We start from the raw sequence: 20,139 nt of genomic DNA, 5'->3' as shown, positions 1-20,139 counted from the left end.
AATGGCAATGGAGGGATTTGACAGGTCGGAAAGTCATGTTTCAGTCACATGTAATAGGTCTAATGTGTCCTCATTGAATAAGTAAATATTATTATTAGCATGTTTTTGCATGTAGCAGGTAGTAACCAGCGAAGGGGGACTTTTCTTATCTCTATCTCAGACAGTAAGCCAAATGTTTCACGAGGAACAGGTGAAATTAAGCTTAGACGAAGGTGTGAATGGCTGAGTCTTGCATTTAATGGCAGGAGCGAGGCTCTTAAGAAAATCACAACTATAGTAAGTGTGAGCCTTACCTTTGGAAAACCAACAGGCAGCATGGCTGGTACTGTCCACGTCTGGGACGCTGAGGAGCGCATATTGGCTTGCCTTTGGCATACAAGTGGCGCGCCTGCTGCACGCGTCCATGACGCATGTCTGCTTTTGAGCATGAGCCCTGGCATCATCTATTCAATTTTAAAAACACAAAGTCTTAAAAGGTTTAAAATATAGTGCAAAGCTGCAAAAGGTTTGCTCAAGTAACAAGACAACCTACTGCTGTCACGTCCATGCGGCATGTCTGCTTTGGAGCTTGAGCCCTGGAAAGTAATAGAACATACACAGACCAAAAATGCCACCTTTAGCTATCCCAAACATGAAAAAAGCTCCTTTCCTTTCCCCCAGGAGGAGTAAGGTACTAGGCTGACAGCTTGTATTCTATCCATTAGGAAGGGGCAGACCGAGAGGAGAGAGAGTCCTTCAATGTCAATCTTGTTCAGGTGACAGATGCAAATGGGGTGTGAGACCATGTCAATTGCTGCAGAGAAGTCCATGAGGGCTGCTATGTCTTTTCAATCAAGGATCATGCACGTCATCTGTGGCATCAATGAGTGCTGCTTCTGAACTGTGGTTGTTTGTGAATCTGGACTGTGTGGCGGTGAAGTGGTTGGTGAGGCATCGGTTGATTAGTTTCTCTAAGACCTTTGCCGGATATGGTAGGATGGAGTTGGTTCTATAGTTGGAAAGCGAGGCTAGGGAATGATGGTCCCTGGTTTCCAGGTGTCGAGAAATTAAGCTGAGTCGATGGAGGCATTGAGGATGGGTACAAGTGCTTTACTGATCGGTAGGAGTCCTTTGGTGAAGGAATAATGAGGATTGGTCAAATGGGATCCCAGAGTGGAAGATCTTCAAGGAAGCAGCCATTTGGACAGTGGTGATGGCAGGCAATGAGGTTAGGGTTTTTTTCTTTGGCTGTGAAGGGAGGTTAAGTCGTGACAGTGAAATAGTCCAGTTTAGGGTCGAAGTTGCTATATCTGTGGGTGATTTTGTTGCAGACAAATTCCAAGAGCTTACTGCAAAGGTTTTTTGAGAATGAGATATTGCTGGAGGTGGAGGCGGCACAGTAAAATCTTTGACAACGGCGAACATTTCCTTGTTGCTGTTAGTGGCTGTGTTGATGTGATCTGCAAGAGCTGTGCACTTGGGCTTTCATTTATGGGATGTTGGCATAAAGCATTGCAGCAAATCACCTTGCTGCTCTGCCATATGCCAAAGTGAAAGGGCAAGAAAACTCCATGTTTATGCAATATGGTGCTTTCCTGTCCTTTCTCCCTGGGATGGCCCCATTTTGGCTGCTTACTGCCAACATGCAGGATTGATTTTTTTGTGCTGCACAGAAACAATCCTGAGAGGTGTTTTCCTCTTTCTACGTGTGCTGCAAAATGGTTTTGTAAATCTGAGGCAGCGTCAAAATCAATGGGCGTTGCATGGAAATGCTGACCGCAATGCCCATGGAACGCCTCCCTAGAGCAGAGTAAGGTGATGCAGCAATTTGCGCTGAATCGCCTTAAGATTTATGAGGCCACTCAAAGCCACGCCGGGTGGCTTTGCGTGACTTCATAAATCTGATTCAGAGCCATGTGTCTCACATGTTCCACTTTAAAATCTGCAAAAGTGACACAAGACTCCCATATATAATCTCTTTAGTGTTACATATCTGCTGGTGGTAGTGTCTAAAGATGATTCGCAGATGTCTTTAGATGTTGTGTCTTGACTTGTTGTCCTTTTGCACTTCAGTTGCTTGCAGTGGCGATGGGCGTGTTCCTAGCGCAGACAGGCTTGTTTCCTTGCTGCAGCCACCATTAAGTACGCCCTGGGGAGGAGTGCAGGGTGCAATGGGTGGGAAACCAGTGATGTCAGTTTGTGTGCAGATGAATGATTGGAAATCCCGTGATGCCACTTCAAGTGCAGATGGGTGATGGAAAATGAAGTCTTCTTGCAAGACTCTTCTTCTTTTAAAGATAGTTTAGGCAGGAAGCCAGAGATGTCACTTCATTTGTAGATGGATTATGGGAAATCAAGTGATGCCACTTGCTGTGCCGACTGGTGAAAATGAAAAACGGCAATAGAGAAAAAAACAACAATCGGCACCGGTGCCATTTGGAGCAGGAGGGTGAATTGCCATCTCAAGAAGTGTTAAGGACTGCTTTGTAACTTACAGCTTCTGTCTCAATATTAGAAAAGTGAAACCTACAATTGCTAAATCCACCGCTCAGTGGAGTGAGTTGCTACTCAAGGTTACGATTTCCAGATACTGAAATATTAAACATGATGTGGCAAACAAATAGAAGGTTACCTTTACAGTGAATCATTTGCATAGACATGCATTAACAATGAATTATTTACATAGGCTTACATTTATAATGCATTACATTTACATTGCATTTTTAACAATGTGTTATAGGAACGGGTTGGAAAAGTATATAGACGCGAAGAGTGGGAAGTAATTTAGGGCCTGATTATGATGGTAGTGGGAGCACCACCGACAGCCCTTTGGTCCGACTGCTGCATTACAATGCTGGCAGTAGGACCCTTGCCTGTCGGGGGACGGACAGCCCCCTCCGCCAGGATCAGTGGTTCTGGTGGGGTGGCAGTTAGAATTAATATTCCAACATCGGGATTACGATGTCCCTTTCCAGCAGCCTTTTCATAGCGGTACAACCGCCATGAAAAGCTGTCAGAAAGGGACTTTGAGGGCCCAAAACACGGCCCCATCCCTCATGGGCCACATGTAGTGCCTCCATGCACCTCCATGCGTTGTGTGCCATGCATGGATGTGCACAAAGTTCTCCTTTACATTGCAGCTTTTGCTGCAGCCCTTTTCTTGTAAGTTTGTACACGCTTGTAGCAACATATTTGGGGGTAGGTGCACTGCTGTAGATGAGACCGCCGCAGTAGCAGCGGTTGCATCATAATTCAGTGGGGGGAACTTTCCGGGCCTTGGTGGTCGGAACCAGACTGTGGCCATGGCGATCTTCCGTTCTGTCTGTTCAGCATCGTAAAGAGGCCCTTAGTTTGTAAAAAGTACTTAAAAATAGAACTTAGGGGCATATTATCAACAACTAGCGATATTCATCGCTAAATAAGCTTAGCTACATTTTTTTGATCGCCCGCATCGACGGATTTTATCGCAGAGATATCGTGATATTAGCAACGTTTATCTCCAAAGCGATAAAATATCCGGCGATAGCGGTGAAATGCGTGAATATCGCTGGGAATTCAGCGATATTCACGCTTAGCGCAAATATTTTAATCGCTACGCCTGCGTTGATAATAGGCAATAGCGATGTTAACGACTGCTTTCTGTCGCAAACAGGTTGGGTACACCCACTTTGCATGTCATTAGCGATAAATATCACTGACATGCAATGCGGGCCTCAAACCGCTCGCTATCACCTAAAAGCTGTTGCTAATTGATGTTAGCGATAGCTTGCTAATAGGGCGATGAAATTATCGCTGCTTTGCGGCCGAAAAAGGCCGCATAAGCGGCGATAATTTCATTTTGCCTGCCTTGGTAATATGCCCCTTAATCCTTTGTCAGATTACATTCTACTTTAGAACATCTTTTTAAAGTGATATAGGAGCAAAGGATGGGAATTATTTAAATTCCATTTTTTTTCAACCTTAAATTTGGAAACCTTTACTTTTTCCATTACACATTTTTGGAGCGGGTTAGAAGAATAAAAGAGGGCTAAGGATGGGTGGTAATTTAATTTGTTCAAATTATTTTAAATAGGACTTCATCTTTTTACAAAATATATTATTTTTGTAGAATGGGTCTTTATAGTGATATTGTGCAATGGGTGAGAACTATTTAAAAAAAAACTATTTTTTTTAAATCCATATTTGTAATTTAGTCATGTCTGCATTCTTCTTCCTATGAACAGTTGAAAAATAATATAGGGGCAAAGGGAAGAGACTAATAAGGGGCTCATTAGTATGGCGGGCGGCCCCGGGAAATGGGCCCACCTGCAATGGATGCGGCAGTCCCGCACATAAAATTAGGATGCACCCGCCACACTGGCGGGCGCATCCCGCATTATAACATTGCGGCGGGCGGTGCTGATTCTTTGGAATATATATAACCATTATATTTGAGTAGGCGATTCCCTGTCTTCAAAGAATATAGTCAGCTTTAGCTTTAACTTCCATTCTGTTTTCAATTTAAAATATAATCAGTCAGTAGAAAAATTTGATTTAGTATAATTTGGAAAAATCGAAGTTAAATTCCAACTGTGAAAATTTTTTATTAGTAAATCATGCAATGTTATGTAAAATTTCATTCAAATTATTCTGTAAAAATTAAAGAGAATTGAATGATTTATGACAATATTTTTTTTAAAAAGTGTACCATATTTCAAAATAAATACAGTTTGGCTGTGCTCATTTTTTGTGAAACAAATGAGACATTTAATGCGAATATTTAAAAATATAAATATATATAGCAATTAATTTGAAAAATGTCTTAATGACTATAAATGTAATTTATGGATTTATTAAAAAAACCAAGAATTGCGTGCATATAGAATATTATGGCTAAAATACTGGCCTAAAATAATATTGGTATTAAAGTGTGGAGAATTTTGCTTTTAGTTGGCTAATTATTTTAAACTATAATTATTATAACATAATCCTTCAAAAGTAATTCTTAATTTTAACAAATGACGACTTTAAAAAAAAGATCAATTTATAAATGAATTGATAGTTTTTACAAGTTAAAAATGCTAGAAGATTTTGTTTTGAAATATAATTTCAAAAATTGGTTAACTCCTATATCTTAAAATCATACCTTGGCCTGGGATTATAGTTCATTAACTGTAAACCATGCTTTTTAAAACAATAATGAATACATTAGACAACTAGCTCCAGATTAATATCAAATATATAAACTGTTCGAGAAACAGATATTAAAAAAGAACTGTGCCTTTACCAAGACATCCAGTAGATGGCAGTGCTGATTACTGAATACGTCTGACACTGGTCAGCTTTCTGAATGTGAAAGCAACGACCAAAGGTGTACATAGAATGTTGCCAGCAGTGACGGAGCAGGACTGGCGACATTCTTTTGAAAATCAACTTTGCTATATAATTCAAATAATACAGCTTCTCATTCTAAAACAAAGATGCGTTTTTATTATATGCAATGTAAATTTTTAATACAGTCAAGTGTATTAAAAGTCAATGTAAATGTATGTGTTGTTAAAAAAAACATCAATGTACCTGTTTTCATTGTTTGTGCTTACGTCGAAATGTCTGACATTCATCAGTAATTGTCGGAAGGGTATAAGATGAATGGAGCTCCAGAGATGCCAATGAGTACATAATGGCCACTCAAACTTGCCTTCTGACTGGGGGCGATTCTCATGTTCAATAAAACTAAAAGAAGAGCATCTGGCCATATCAATGACGTAGAGGAGTAGACGTTGGCTAAGTTTGCATTCATCGTACTGTTGGCACTGTCAACAACTCCAGATGCTTCTGGAATCTCTGGAAATTGCAGTGATCAGCATGGACTATATTAAGCATGTCCAGCCTGTTGATTCCTCACCTACCACACACAAAGGATGGACGGATGGACGGAATGCTGAGCAGATCAAATATTCACCCGAGACAAGTGATCTGGGTTACATCAATGATTCATTTTCTCACCATGCCACCCCAGTTTAGAAGCAGCCATATGCGAATTAGTCTTGACCCTGCTCCTCATGGGAGCATTCCAGCCCGAACTGCCAAGCCAGGTCCTCCTGGACCAGAAACAAGCATCCTGGGACCGGTTTCGGGGTGTCTCCCCATATCAGCCAGGCTAGCTTGAATCCAGTGGCACGGTGAGCAAGGGGCCCACGTCTTTTCAGAAAATACAGCAGAGAGTTTGACTTGGTTTTGGGTAGAAGGAAACTCTGACTGTCCTTCTACATCAAGTTCTGTTTTGGTTTAGAAGGAAAGTCCGACTTTGGGTCCTAGGTGTTTTGTATATGGAGTGGATAACCACCAAATATGAACCCCAGTTGTCCAGATGTGATTTTGTTTTTATTGATAGTAGAAATACATTCCAATAAGATATTGAAGAAATGTATGTTTTTTCTTTTTTTTGTTCACATTTCTTTATTAAAATTGTTGGTCTCAAAGGTACAAAAACAGTGAATACCATATACAAGTCCGAAAACAGAAGCATGTTTTCATACAAAATATCTTTTTCAATCACCAAGGAAAATGACATATTAAACTTAAAAAAATGAATTCTCCCTTTGAGCTAGTGGTTTGCTTTCATTACAACGAGATGCAAGAGTACAAAGATGAAAAAAAGCTCATAAATACACTCCAGGGAAAACAGACTTTTATGCTAAATAATGAGATGAAATCAGGGTCATTATGCAAATTGCTTACTGATGCCTGTTTAACCCCTTGAGCGCTGTGCGAATTCCCCCGCTGTGCAGGCGAATTAATGAGTGGGTGGGTTCGGACGGCCCTCGGCTGTCCTTCGCACACACCCACTGTGACGTCGAACGGCCGAGAGCCGTCTGCAGCACGCAAGGGGTTAAAACAAATTTTACAAAGATTTACGTTGGAAAGTAAAGAGTTCCTTGTCCAAAAGCAAAAAGAGAAAACCTTGGATATGAGGCATTGAGAAGTACGCTTTTTCCATTTCCTCTACAGACCTGTTAACAGTGTGGGCAAACAGTGGGGGATAATATGCTGATCATGTCTTTATTCTTGTTTTGACCAAATCTTGGGAAGTATTGATGAAAAGATTTGGCTGATTCATACTCAGGGCCTTATTTGGATAATAGGCAGAATGCTTCAGACCACAGGTCAGAGGCTTTCCGACCAAAATTCAAGGTTTAACTTCCGGGCATCTAACAACAATGTAGGCAGTCGGAAGTCAAATCGGCCAGTCATACTGGCTGGCTTCTGACGGGCTCCCGGAACCAGCACGTAATCCCTTAAGGACGGGGTTTCCACCGTCGGGATTATGATGTTGGTTTCCCACAGGCTTTTCATGTCGAGCTTTATGACATGAAAAGCCTGTTGGAAAGCAATGATGCCCCACTGTAAATCCTTGCAGAGATTTGCACAACTCCCTGGTGGACCCGGCCTCGTGGCGTGGTCCTCTCTGATCCCCGCAACCCAAGAACTACTGGTGGACCTGACCCCAGTCCGCCCAGAACTGTACATGACGCCTCTACCCCGGATCTGAGCCGATCTCCAGACCGCGTGCCTGCACCCGTGCACGTGACCATCAGACTCCATGTTTGGCCACTCCGGCCGGCCGGCCTCCTTCTTCCCTTTCAGCAGCCCTTGGCCGCTCCTGGCTGCAGACAGGCGTGCGCGTCCGGCGGGCCCAGACCCACCCGGGGGGTGAAAGACCCACCAAGTACCCGAAACCAAGACTTCAATCACACCTCCGGCCCCCTTCCGAGGAACTGGTTCCCCTCACACCTCTGAACTATCCCTGTGGGCTGGTTTCGATCACACCTTTGGCCTCCTGGCGAGCTGGCTCCAAACCTTGATGGACGTCTGGGATCCCCTGGACGCACGGTCCATAGCATCAAAGAACCAGCAGCCCAGATAATCGGCCGCCTGGCCCTCGGACCACCGGCCTCCTGCCTCTGAGGGTCCAGACATCAAAGGGCCCCTGGACTATAAGACAGCCTGCCTCCCATCCAGCCGGCAGTTGTATCCTGGACAAGAAAGCCCTGCTGATCTGATCGCGGCTGACCTTGAGGAGAACAGACTCTGACCCACCGAGCCCTGCTGACGCGGCTCATCCTCGAAGCTACGGAACTGAGCCACCGAGCCCTGCTGACGCTGTCGCGGCTCATCCTCGAAGCTACGGAACTGAACCACCGAGCCCTGCTGACGCTGTTGCGGCTCCCTCTCGAAGAGTAAGGCTTGAACCATCGGAGCCCTGCTGACCTCGTCGCGGCCCACTCTTGAGAACAAGAGATTCTTGCTACCATCCTGAGCCCTGCGGACGTTGTCGCGGCTCCACCTGACTACGAGTACTACAGGGTACTCCAGATCAAGCCCTGCTGACCTTGTTGCGGCTTGAAGAACCCCCTGGTCCGGCTGGACCATCAACGCTACCCTCACGACTACCTCGAACCGAAGTGAGTAGGACAGCAAGTACCATCGCCAGCCCCCGTACCCCCCAGTTCGAGGATTGAGAACTGTGCGCAGGGTACGCTACGTACTGGCTGGCCCTCTAAGACTGTCCCGCTTCCCCGTTCCCTTGTTTCACGAGACTTTCGCGATCCCTCGATTGCTGTGTATTGCTACCTATTTTACTTTGATAAAGTTCATACTTGATAAAGATTCACGGTGTGGTGTCCGTTCGTAAGTGTGGTGTGTCGACAGTGTGTACGATCAGTCCTCCCCGGCGAGGACCTTCCCTCGATAAGACTCGGCAGGAATTGTGGGAGAGGAATGTCTCGGGTGGTTAAGAGAGCAGTCTTGACCCCTGGGGTCACCCCCTTCCAACACTCCCATTTCTCTATGGGAGCTTGTTCTGCGGGTGGAACCCGCCCGGAGCACAGGGTCCCATAGAGCAATGGGAGTTTGTGACTGCACCATGTGTGGTTGCATTGTAATTAGGTGGTCGGAACCGCCGACCTATGGTTTGGTTTGTTCCAGCACTAAAAAGGCATCCACCCGACATCATAATAAGACCCTATGTGTCTCTAACTGCAGTTCTCTCCCTTATTTAAAAGGTCTTGAAACTAAATTATGACTATCTTGAGGATACAGAAAATAGAGATAAATCTGTGTTGTGTGTGTGCTCGATTAGCCCTTGCAGGATAGGTCTCTAGAACTGTCAGAATCCCTAGCAAGAAACGTTCAAAAATCCAGGCTTGCACCAAGACAATTTCCTACTGACAAGCGATATTATCTATTTCATTTCTGTTCCATAATTGCTGGCTCATTACACACACCAACCAGTGGTTTATTGAACCAATAAAGATGTGAGAAAATCATAACAAAAATCGGCTACGCTTCAAAGAGCGAAGCACCTGTAGCTTGCTCTTCTATCTCTTCTTGTCTTTCCATGTCTACGATAAATAGGCTTCAATCTCTCATCTGAGTAATGCAATTTCATTTGCCGGAAAAGAAGTCACTGTGCTAAATTCTATTTACTGGCTGCATCATTATATTATCAAGTTAACTATTTGACTTTGTGGAAACTCTTGTTGCACTAACTTACTGTTTGACGACCTACTTCTAATGAATACGATTTTTGTTTGGAAGTATAAGTCAGTAAAGCAATCTAAATTTATAACAAATTAGTTTGCAGCCAAAATGCCAATGCACCATTAACTTCCAAGTCCCAGAGGAGAATAACATAGTTAGAATACCTATAGAAAGTCCATCAATTAACGTCCAAGATCATTTTGCAAATCAATTAAGTAGGCTTAATTTCAGACATTAATGGTGACTAATCCATTGACAGCACAAATCTAATGTTACAGAAAGTCAGCTGAATGAAGGGGTGGTACATTAAAGAGAAATATTACAAAATAAATTTAAGACACATGAAATCACTGGGATATCTCTACCTCAAACTGTAGCACATTACTACTCACATCTAAAGGACTTTCATAGTGCAAAGTTATAGCATCATGAGTGACACAAATCACATTGGAAAGTTGTTTTTTGCTGCAGTGGTGCTTTGTGCTACAGTTTTTCTGTGACTGAAACTGAGTTAATTCTGGACCTGTGGGTGGTAGCTGTGGGCTACTTGCCTGTCTACCCTCTCACCCTCGAATTGTTGTACACAAACAGTGCTTTAGCGTGGAACATTAGCCCTCAAAGCACACTAAGGGCCCCATTACGATATCGGCGGATTGCCTCTGCCAGGGTGGCGGTGGCCACCGCCACCCAGGCAGAGGCAATTCGCCCGACAACCACTCTCGTGTTCCCCTCCGCCTGATTAGGATGGCGGAGGGGACAGGGGCGGACGGAAAGACCGTCCGCCACTTTACCGCCGCGGTCAGCTTGCGACCGCGGTGGTAATAGATTAATATGGTGGCGGTGTCCAATGGACACCGCCAGCCATATTACAATGGCAAAAAGCAGAGGCCTTTCCATGGCGGCAATGCCGCCACGGAAAGGCATGCGGTGATTGCTGCGGGGGCCCCCTGCAGGGCCCCCAGGTTGGCGCCACTGTCTGGGGGGCACATGGGGGTACCTATGGTACCCCCCCACATTTGCATATGCAAAACAGCATTTTTTACATTGTGGCGGGCGGTGCAGAGTGCACCGCCCGCCACAATGCAAAAACTACAGGATGTGCCCGCCACTGTGGCGTGCACATCCTAATTCCCCCCAAGGGACCCCCGGGCGGTCCCGTTCTACGATAGGGTGGCGGGCGGACAATGTCCGCCCGTCATCCTAATGGGGCCCTAAGGGTCTTATTATGACTTTGGTGGTCTCTGAGCAGGGCCGCCACGTCACTCTGATAGCCATAAAAAAACGCCTGCCAGTGTATGACTTTTAAAGTCTCTGGCAGGCAGTTTTTGGCGGTCCAACAACAGTGCCTTTGAAAAAAGTACCTCATTGGGAGCGTCAAAGACAGTTCCTGCAGGGTACGGGCATGTCAAGTCCATGCCCTGCAAGAATTGGGGGTGCATGCAGACGGGGGGGCACAACATGTGGCCCCCTGGATGCACACGATTGTGCAGAGGCACACAGGAGTCCTGCAGGGCCCCCTTTGTTTCCTCACTGCCAAACTTTTCATGGCAGTCGCAACAGCATGAAAAGTGTGGCATTGAGGAAACTCATAATATGCTTGGTGGGGCCACAGTGGCCCGCCAAGCATAATGTCGCATCTATACTGGCACGCCACCGCCAGAGATATCTGGTCCCTGACTCTTGCGGCAGCCCTAAGCCTTTCCCTATTGTGCCATCAGGTTGAAGGATTGCAGATTTAGGGCAAGGAATGACATTGTTTTCGAATTGGAATAGCCCGATATGTGCAAATACTAAATGATAGTACTATAGGTTCATGAATTCCCCTAGGCCACTGGAGGCAAAGAGTATTAAAGGACTGCTGAGACATTAAATAGTGTAATTCACTGAAAAAAACTTATTTATGGTGAGGGTATAGCGCAGGTTGTAAAATGAATGCATGTGTGGAACTGGGTCATGAGGAGAGATTAGGCATTATGTCCATATAACAAAGAAAATATTTAACTGCCACCCTTGTCCATGGTGGTGAGCTAATGCAGCACTTGCTCTAAAAACATTTACTACTAAATTATGAAAACAGAATTCTGGGGGGTTGTTGGACCTGGCTCTTTTTGCAGGGTTATTCCCAAACTTTTTGCCTTCCTCCTCTAGTTTTTCTGACCTGTTTTTGTTGGCTTTAGGACTCTGTCAACTTTACCACTACTATTCAGTGCTAAAATGCACCTGCTCTCTCCTTTGACTTAGCATGATTGGCTTGCACCTGTTTGGCATATGTTAATTTACCGGTAAATCTCTTGCACAGTGGTATCCCATATACCCAGGGCCTGTAAATTAAATTCTACTAGTGAGCCTGCAGTGCTGCTTGCACCACCCATAGTAGTAGTCCTTCAAACCTGTGTCAGGCTTCTGCGACAGCAGGGCCTGTATGCACATTTTACAGCCACATTGAATTGCCACTTAAATTACTTGCCAAGCCTGAAACTCTGTCTGTCAGTCTGTCTGTGAGTGGGTCTTTGAGTGGGTGGGTGAATGTATGTGGGTCTGTGAGTGGCTATTTGTGTGGGTCTGTGAGGGTGTGAGAGTGTCTGAGTGAGTCTGTTACTGGGTGTTTGAGTATCTGTGAGGGTCTGTGACTGAGTGTGTCAGTGTCTGAGTGGGTCTGTGAGTGGGTGTATGAGTGTCTCAGTGGGTCTGTGAGTGTGTATGTGAGTGGATCTGTGAAAGGATATGTAAGTATCAGAGTGAGTCTGTCAGTGGGCGTGGGGCTCTGTGAGGGTATAAGAGGTTCTGGGTGGTTCTCTCAGTGAGTCTGAAAGTGCTTAAGTGGGTCTGTCATTGGGTGTGTGAGTGTCTGCGTAGGTCTGTGAGTGGATGTGTCTGTCATTATCTTAATGGGTGTGTGAATGGGTCCGTGAATGCCTGTCTTGATCTCTGAATGGGTGTATGAGTGTCTCAGTGGGTGTCAGTGAGTGTGTGAGGGTCTGAGTAGTTGGGTCAGTGTCTGAGCTGGTCTGTGTGTGCCTATGTTGGTCTCTGAATGGGTATATCAGTGCCTGCATGGCTCTATCAGTGGGTGTGTGAATGACTGTGTGGGTCTGTGAGTAGGTATGAGACTGCCTGTGTGGGTCTGTAAGAGGGTTTGTGAGTGGCTGTGTGGGTCTGGGTGATTGGGTGTTTGAGTGTCTGTATGGGTCTGTGAGTGGGTCTAAGAGAGGGTGCATGGGTCTGGGAATAGGTGTTTGACTGCCTGTGTGGGACTCTGAGTAGGGGCCGAAAGTGCCAGCATAGAACTATGAGTGGGAGTGGGAGTATCTGTGTGGGTCTGTGGGTAGGTGGGTGTAAGAGTGCCTGAGTGGGTCTGTGAGTGGATGTGTGGTTGGCTGTGTGGATCTGTGTAATTGGGTGTTTGAGTGTCTGTATGGGTATGTGAGTGGGTCTAAGAGAGGATGCATGGGTCTGTCAATAGGAATGTGACTGCCTGTGTGGGACTCTGAGTGGGTGTGAAAGTGCTTGCATAGAACTTTGAGTGACTATGTGGGTCTGTGAGTGAGTATGTGAGTACCTTTGCAGGTATGTCACTAGGTCTGTGAGTGCCTGCATGGGTCTGTAAGTGGGTGTTTCAATGCCTGCATCGTTCTGTGAGTGGGTATATGAGTGCCTGAGTTGTTCTGTGAGTAGGTGTGTGAGTGTTAGTGTGGGGCTGTGAGTGGGTATGTGAGTGCCTCTGTGTGTCTGTGAATGGCTGTATGAGTGCCTGTGTGGATCCGTGAGTGGGTCAGTGAGTGTGTGATTGGGTCTGTAGGTAGGTGTGAGAGTGTATGTGTGGGCTTGTGAGTGGGTATCTGAGTATCTCTGTGGGTATATGAGTGGGTCAGAGAGTATCTGTGTGGGCCTATTAGTGGGTATATGAGTGTTTGAGTGAGTCTATGAGTAGGTGTCTGTGAGTGTGTGTAAATGCCTGTGTGGCTCTGTTAGGGGGTGTGTGAGTGCTTCTGTGGGTATGTGAATGTCTGTATGGGTCTGTGAGTGGGTGTGTCAATGTCTGCATAGGTCTGAGAGTGAGTGGGTGAATGCCTATGTGGGTTTGAAATTGACTAAATGGCTCTGCGAGACGGGTGTGTGAATGCCTGTGTAGGTCTGTGAGTGGGTTTGTTTCTGCCTGTGCAGGTCTGTAAATGGGTGTGAGTACCTGTTTGGCTGTTTGGGTCTGTTATTTTTAAAGTGTGTCAAGATTTAGCTCAATTTCGTACCACATATAGGTCCTCAGACACTCCTCTAACACACTCATGGGGTCAGGGTACCTCTATCGTGACCCCTTTAATCATTTTACAGATGCATTTTAACAACCCGGCTCGGTTCCTCGATACTTAAATTGTCAGCAGCAACCTCTCTGTGGTTAGCCAATTATGGAGTTGCTGGTAACTTGTGACTTTGCTGATACACTGAAGGGAACCTGTGGAGAGTCTGCTTCCCTTGATATACAATTTTGTTTTTCAGTTAATATCTCTGCAACTACTGAACGGCTGCACAACAAATGACAAAAAGGGCTCTTTCTGGGCCCAGAGCTACCTCTCTGTAAGAATTTGGTATAATTTGGTCTAGCAGTTCGGGTTGCTGTCTTGTTAATAATTCCTTTGAGAAATTGCATGGGAAATGCACATTTTTTCCCCCTTATTGTCAGCCCTCATTTAACTGATCATTCCGAAACTTTCCATGCAGAACTAGATAAGCCGGGCCACTTTTTTTGGAGGCATTTCATGAAGATATTCATCGAACGGCACAAAGTTATAAGTAAGTCAAAAAACACTTTTCCTATGGAAACTAGGTCATTTGAGATGTCATTTTTAATGTCATTGGTGATGTCACTGACCATGTCATAAATGATGTAATATGTGACATCATCAGCAGTGCATTGCGGGGCGCGAGTTATAGTTAGCTCAACTAACTATAACGGCCGCATTTCTCTGGTTTTGCCCGAGTGAAATGTCCAACTAACTATAACTTCCCTGAAACCTATGTTTTTTTCAGTGAATTTCTAAGGTTCTTTTAAATGCTAATTTCTAAGTATAATGTCCCAGAAGCCTATGGTTTTTCCAGTGAATTTCCAAGGTTTTTTAAACGCTAATTTCTAACTATAACATCCTTGAAACCTATGTTTTTTCAGTGAATTTCACAAGTTTTTTAAATGCTAATTTTTAACTATGCCCTACAGAGGTAGGACATGTGCAGAAAGAGAAAGAAAGGTGCAGAAAGAAGCAAGAGAAATGCAGAAACAGGCAACAGAATTCCAGAAAGACAAAGAAAAGTGCAGAAAAAAGCAGGAGATAGAAAGAAAGAACCAACAGAAAGCAGCTAGAGGGGTGAAGAAATTTGCAAAAGAGGTGCAGAAAGAAGCAAGAGCAGTGCAAAAGAGCCAACAGAGGTTAGAAAAGAGGTAAGTGAGGTGCAGAAGGAGGCAAGAGAACTGCAGAAAGAGGAAAGAGAGCTGCAGAAACAGGCAAAAGGGGTGCAGAAAGAGGGAACAGATGGGCAGACTGAGGCAAGAAAGGTGCAGAAAGAGGGAAGAGGGGTGCAGAAAAAGGCAAGAGGGATGCAGAAATGTGGAACAGAGTGCAGGAAGAAATCAGAGCAGTGCATAAAGAACCAGTAGAGGTGCAGAAAGAGGCAAGAGGGGTACAGAAAGGGGTAGTAGAGGTACAGAAAGAGTTAAGAAGGATACAGTAAGAGGCAGGAGGGGCGCAGAAAGAGACAAGACAGGTGAAGAAAGAAGGACCAGAGGTACAGAAAGAGGAAAGTGTGGTACAGAAAGAGGAAAGAGAGGTGTAGAAAGAGGCAAGAGAGTTACAAAATGTGGGAAGAGGGGTACCGAAACAGGCAAAAGGGCTGCAGAAAGAAGCAAGCGTGGTACAGAAAGATTCAAGAGAGGTACAGAAATAAGCAAAAGAGTTACAGGAAGAGGTAGGTGAAGTGCAGAAGGAGGCAAGAGACCTGCCGAAAGAGGCAATGGAGGTACAGAAAGAGGCAAGTGAGGTGCAAAAAGAAACAAGATAAGTGCATATAGAAGCAATAGAAGTGCAGAAAGCGGGAAGAGGGGTGGAGAGAAAGGCAAGAGGGATGCAGAAAGAAGCAAGACAGGTGTAGAAAGAAACACAAGAAGTGCAGAAAGAAGGAACAGAGGTGCAGACAAAGGCAACAAGGGTACAGAAAGACATAAGAGGGGTACAGAAAAAGGCAAACGAGGTACAGAAAGCAGGAAGAAGGGTGCAAAAAGAGACAAGAGGGGTAAAGAAAGAAGCAAATTGTGAGCAGAAAGAGGCAAAAAGCATGCAGAAAGAGGGAAGAGAGGTGCAGAAAGTAGAAGAGATTTGCATAAAGAGGCAAGAGAAGTAAAGAAAAAAACAATTTGCAGAAAGAAGCAACATAAATGCAGAAAGAGGCAAGAGAGGCACAGAAGGAAGCAAGAGTGATTTGCACATCATTAGTACCAATTTAACACCCACATTTAGCAATAAGTAATAGGTGAGCATTCTAGGTTTGGAAGGGGCCTTCCACCACGCTGTAACACTTGTTGCTGCATTTCTGGTAACGTTTAAGCCGTTTGAGCTAGAAACAAGTTTTTTTTTTCAAATCTGCAGATTAGGGAGCAGATGATGAATTATGTGGCTAAAGCAGAAAATGTATAATTGTGCGAAAATCGGTGCAGCAAAACAGTCACATAATACCAGTGGCCCTGCTCATAACTCTGACTAGGTCCACAAGCGCTCCTCAGTGATTCCTTCTTTTTTGTCTCACTGAGTTCATAGTTGAGCTTCTATGGAAACGAGGAAGACTAAACCAGACGTTACCACTTCACAACACAGACTACCATACCACATAATTACTCGCCATAACACATAATCCCACTCTACATAATTCCTATACACTAAATACCACATACCACTTACAGGAGGTACCAGGAGGGCTTCTTGGCCCCCAAAGTCCCTCAGGAGTAAATTGGACTGCATCCCCCATCCCGTAGTCTGCCAGGAGGTGCGTTTGCAGAGTGGTGAAGAAAGGGGGGCATGGCCTTCGAAGACGTCTTAGCAATACCACTGTGTGGGACTTACTAGAGGTAACAAGAGGGGTAGTTGGCACCCCGGGACATTGCAGGAGCCGGCCCTGGGGGGTGGCGGTCCCCAGGTCCATTAAGGGCTCCAGGAGGGGGCCACGCAGCCCCCACGCAACATTTAGCATAGCCCCAGGGAGGTGGTGGTCCCCAGGACTTGAGAGTCCGTAACGGTCCCCCTTGTGTAAATAATTAGTGCCCCGGGGAGGTGGTGGTCCCCGGGGAAGTATGGGGGGTTCAAGACCCCACACAAAATATTTTTTATTGCCCCTGGGAGCTGGCAGTTCCCGGGGCTTGGGAGGGGCCTGCGAGGACCCCGAATGTCTGACAAAATATCGAAATCAAAAATATCGACATACAAAAATATCGGAACAAAAATATCAAAGTCAAAAATATCGGAATCCTATCCCTAACAAGGTAAGTACAAAAATATCGAAAAAATAATATTGTAGTACAAAAATATCGAAATTAAAAATATCGGTTTTTTAAATGTATTAATAATAATGTAAAAATAATTATAAAATACATATAATGTTACAAATATTAAATAAAAATATTAAAACATAATTAAAAAATTAAAACTAATACATATACATTTAAAATAAATTAAAAACTTAATAATTTAATGTAATTTTATATTTTTTAATTTCATTTAATTGATTTAATTTAAATTTATTTTATTTTTACCCTGTACGACTGTACCCCAAAAACCCAAAACTGACCCTGAACCCTAAAAATACCCCTTTACCCATGAACTGAAAACTGACCCATAACCCTAAAAATACCCCTTTACCCAAAAACTGAAAACTGACCCTGAACCCTAAAAATACCCCTTTACCCAAAAACTGAAAACTGACCCTAAACCCTAAAAATACACCTTTACCCAAAAACTGAAAACTGACCCTGAACCCTAAAAATACCCCTTTACCCATGAACTGAAAACTGACCCAGAACCCTAAAAATACCCCTTTACCCAAAAACTGAAAACTGACCCTGAACCCTAAAAATACCCCTTTACCCATGAACTGAAAACTGACCCTGAACCCTAAAAATACCCCTTTACCCAAAAACTGAAAACTGACCCTGAACCCTAAAAATACCCCTTTACCCAAAAACTGAAAACTGACCCTGAACCCTAAAAGTACCCCTTTACCCAAAAACTGAAAACTGACCCTGAACCCTAAAAATACCCCTTTACCCATGAACTGAAAACTGACCCTGAACCCTAAAAATACCCCTGTACCCATGAACTGAAAACTGACCCTGAACCCTAAAAATACCCCTGTACCCAAAATTAATTAATATTATTTAATTACCAATTAATTATTAATTAACAATAACAATAAAGTAAATATATTAGCACATTTGCTGTAATTAATTTAATTTAATAATTAATATTATTTTGCACAATTAATTAATTAAGAATAACAATAAATTATATATATAAAAATTACTATAATTAATGTAATTAAATAATTAATAATAATTAATTACCAACTAATTAATAATTATAAATATGTACAAAATTATAATAATTAATTAACTAATTAATAGAAATTATTTACCAATTAATTATTAATTAAAATATGGACAAACATATATCAATTAATTAATTATTATTAAATTACTTCCCACCCTATTCCCCTATAAACCCATAACCCGCTACAGAACATATTTATCAATTAATAAATTAATTAAAAATAATTTAAAATTAATTCTCAATTAATTAATTAATAATTCCTACTAATTAATAATTAATTTAACATAATTAAATTACTTCCCACCCTATTCCCCTATAAACCCACAACCCGCTACAGTAGTAAAAGACAATATTTAATAAAATAACATTAAAAATAAATAATAAAACATAATAAATACAATATAATATACACTAAATGTATTTAAAAATTGATATTAGTAACATCAAAGTTATTAATTTTGATATTATTAACATCGATATTTACAACTTCGATATTACTGATATCATACCAATATCGATATTTAGACTATCGATATTACTTACCTTCGATATTTTTGTATATCGATATTTAAACTTCGACATTTTTGCATATCGATATTTAAAAATCAATATTTTGTCTGTGTACCGAGGACCCCCACCCTTATTTGAATACAGCCCCAGGAAGGTGGTGGTCCCTGGGGCTTGGGGGGCTTGCGTGCCCACCCCCCATTTTTAAATTAAGCCCTTGGGCCCTGGGGCTTGGGGTGGCCCGAGCGGTGCGGTGCAGGCATTCCAGGGAGTGGGCGGGCTGCATCGGCCAACAGTTGTGCGCAGCATCAGGAAGGTAATACTCGTGTCGGCCGTTGGACGTGAGTACGGAACAGGTTAAGAATGATATTTTGCCTACATTCCCTTTTAATGTGTTTGAGGCATTCAGCCTAAGATGGTACACATATAACAGGCTTCTCCGGTGAGTAGCTCATGAGCTACTGGTAGATCTATGTATAAGTAGCTCTCTTGTGTGCTGCGTAGCCTACGGAAGAAGAAGCTTTTGCTTTGTTTGATTAATATATGTATACCAAAATTGAAAAGCAAATACTCGAGAAGAAAACACTTGCATTCTCATAGATTATAAGCTGGTGTTTGGAGAAAAACACTTGAATTTCAATGTATATATATTTAAACCTGATATTTGAGTGGTAAAGCATGTGGTGTTGGGTAGATTTATTATTAATATTATGACCTTGGTACAGGGGGCACTGCAGCTGTGGTTGGTTTGTATTACCAAAGTTGAGGCATTCTACATTGATAAAGCCATTTCATGGATTACTGCTGGGAACCATGCCTGATGAACTGAGGTGAATGCTGCTCGTATCTTGCATTTTGTGTCTACTAATGTAATTGTGTATGATATGGTTTTTATTACAACACTAATAATATTAGTAGTTCTGGATAACTTTCATTCAACATAAGTAGCTCCCTTCACAGAAAATGTTTGAGACCCCTGACATACAATCTCTGATCTGGAAATTGTATCTTTACATTATCTTAAAGCCTGATGCTGACCTGAGAGTCTGTAATGCTTCACGGTGCCAAACCCAGTACAAAGCTCCAAAATGCTCAAGGATATGATGCTGTCATAGTCCACGCATCCACAAACACCATGCACGACCGTGACCAGCACAGACTGCGTGCTACAAGCAAGGTGAAAGTACACCTGCCTGGGTCCAAAGCTTAATGACTTTCTATACAACGGGAGAGGTGGGTAGTTACACCTTTTTCCATGTTTGATGCTGGTGTGAGAAGAGATATAGAACAAAATCTGAAAGAAATTATGGCCCGAGGGAGAGCATTTCAGAAAATGCTAATACAATGGCTCATTTGATTGTGCAGTAGAAAAAGAAGAATTATTAAAGTGTCGAAAGAGTTGGTATCACAGTGTCAGCATCTGAAACTTTTTTAAGATAACTGACAGGACAAGGGTGCTGAGCATGGGTTCATAGGACAGTATGGTACAGATTTAGAGTTATCAGACAGAGCACAACCACAGTGACCATTCCCATCTTTCTGTAGACCC

The 20,139-nt window shown here is 43.3% G+C and overlaps 1 protein-coding gene across 1 annotated transcript in view; it reads right to left on the bottom strand.

Moving 5' to 3' along the window:
* The window catches only part of LOC147662073 (activin receptor type-1C-like), a gene marked incomplete at its 5' end in the record, with an annotated part of 259,773 nt that overhangs the window by 153,807 nt on the left and 85,827 nt on the right, over window positions 1-20,139 (bottom strand). The gene's annotated exons all lie outside the window — the stretch shown is intronic.

The sequence above is a fragment of the Lissotriton vulgaris genome, unplaced genomic scaffold (genome assembly GCF_964263255.1).
Source record: "Lissotriton vulgaris unplaced genomic scaffold, aLisVul1.2 SCAFFOLD_909, whole genome shotgun sequence".
Lineage (NCBI taxonomy): Eukaryota > Metazoa > Chordata > Amphibia > Caudata > Salamandridae > Lissotriton > Lissotriton vulgaris.
This window is presented reverse-complemented; position numbering and strand designations above follow the sequence as displayed.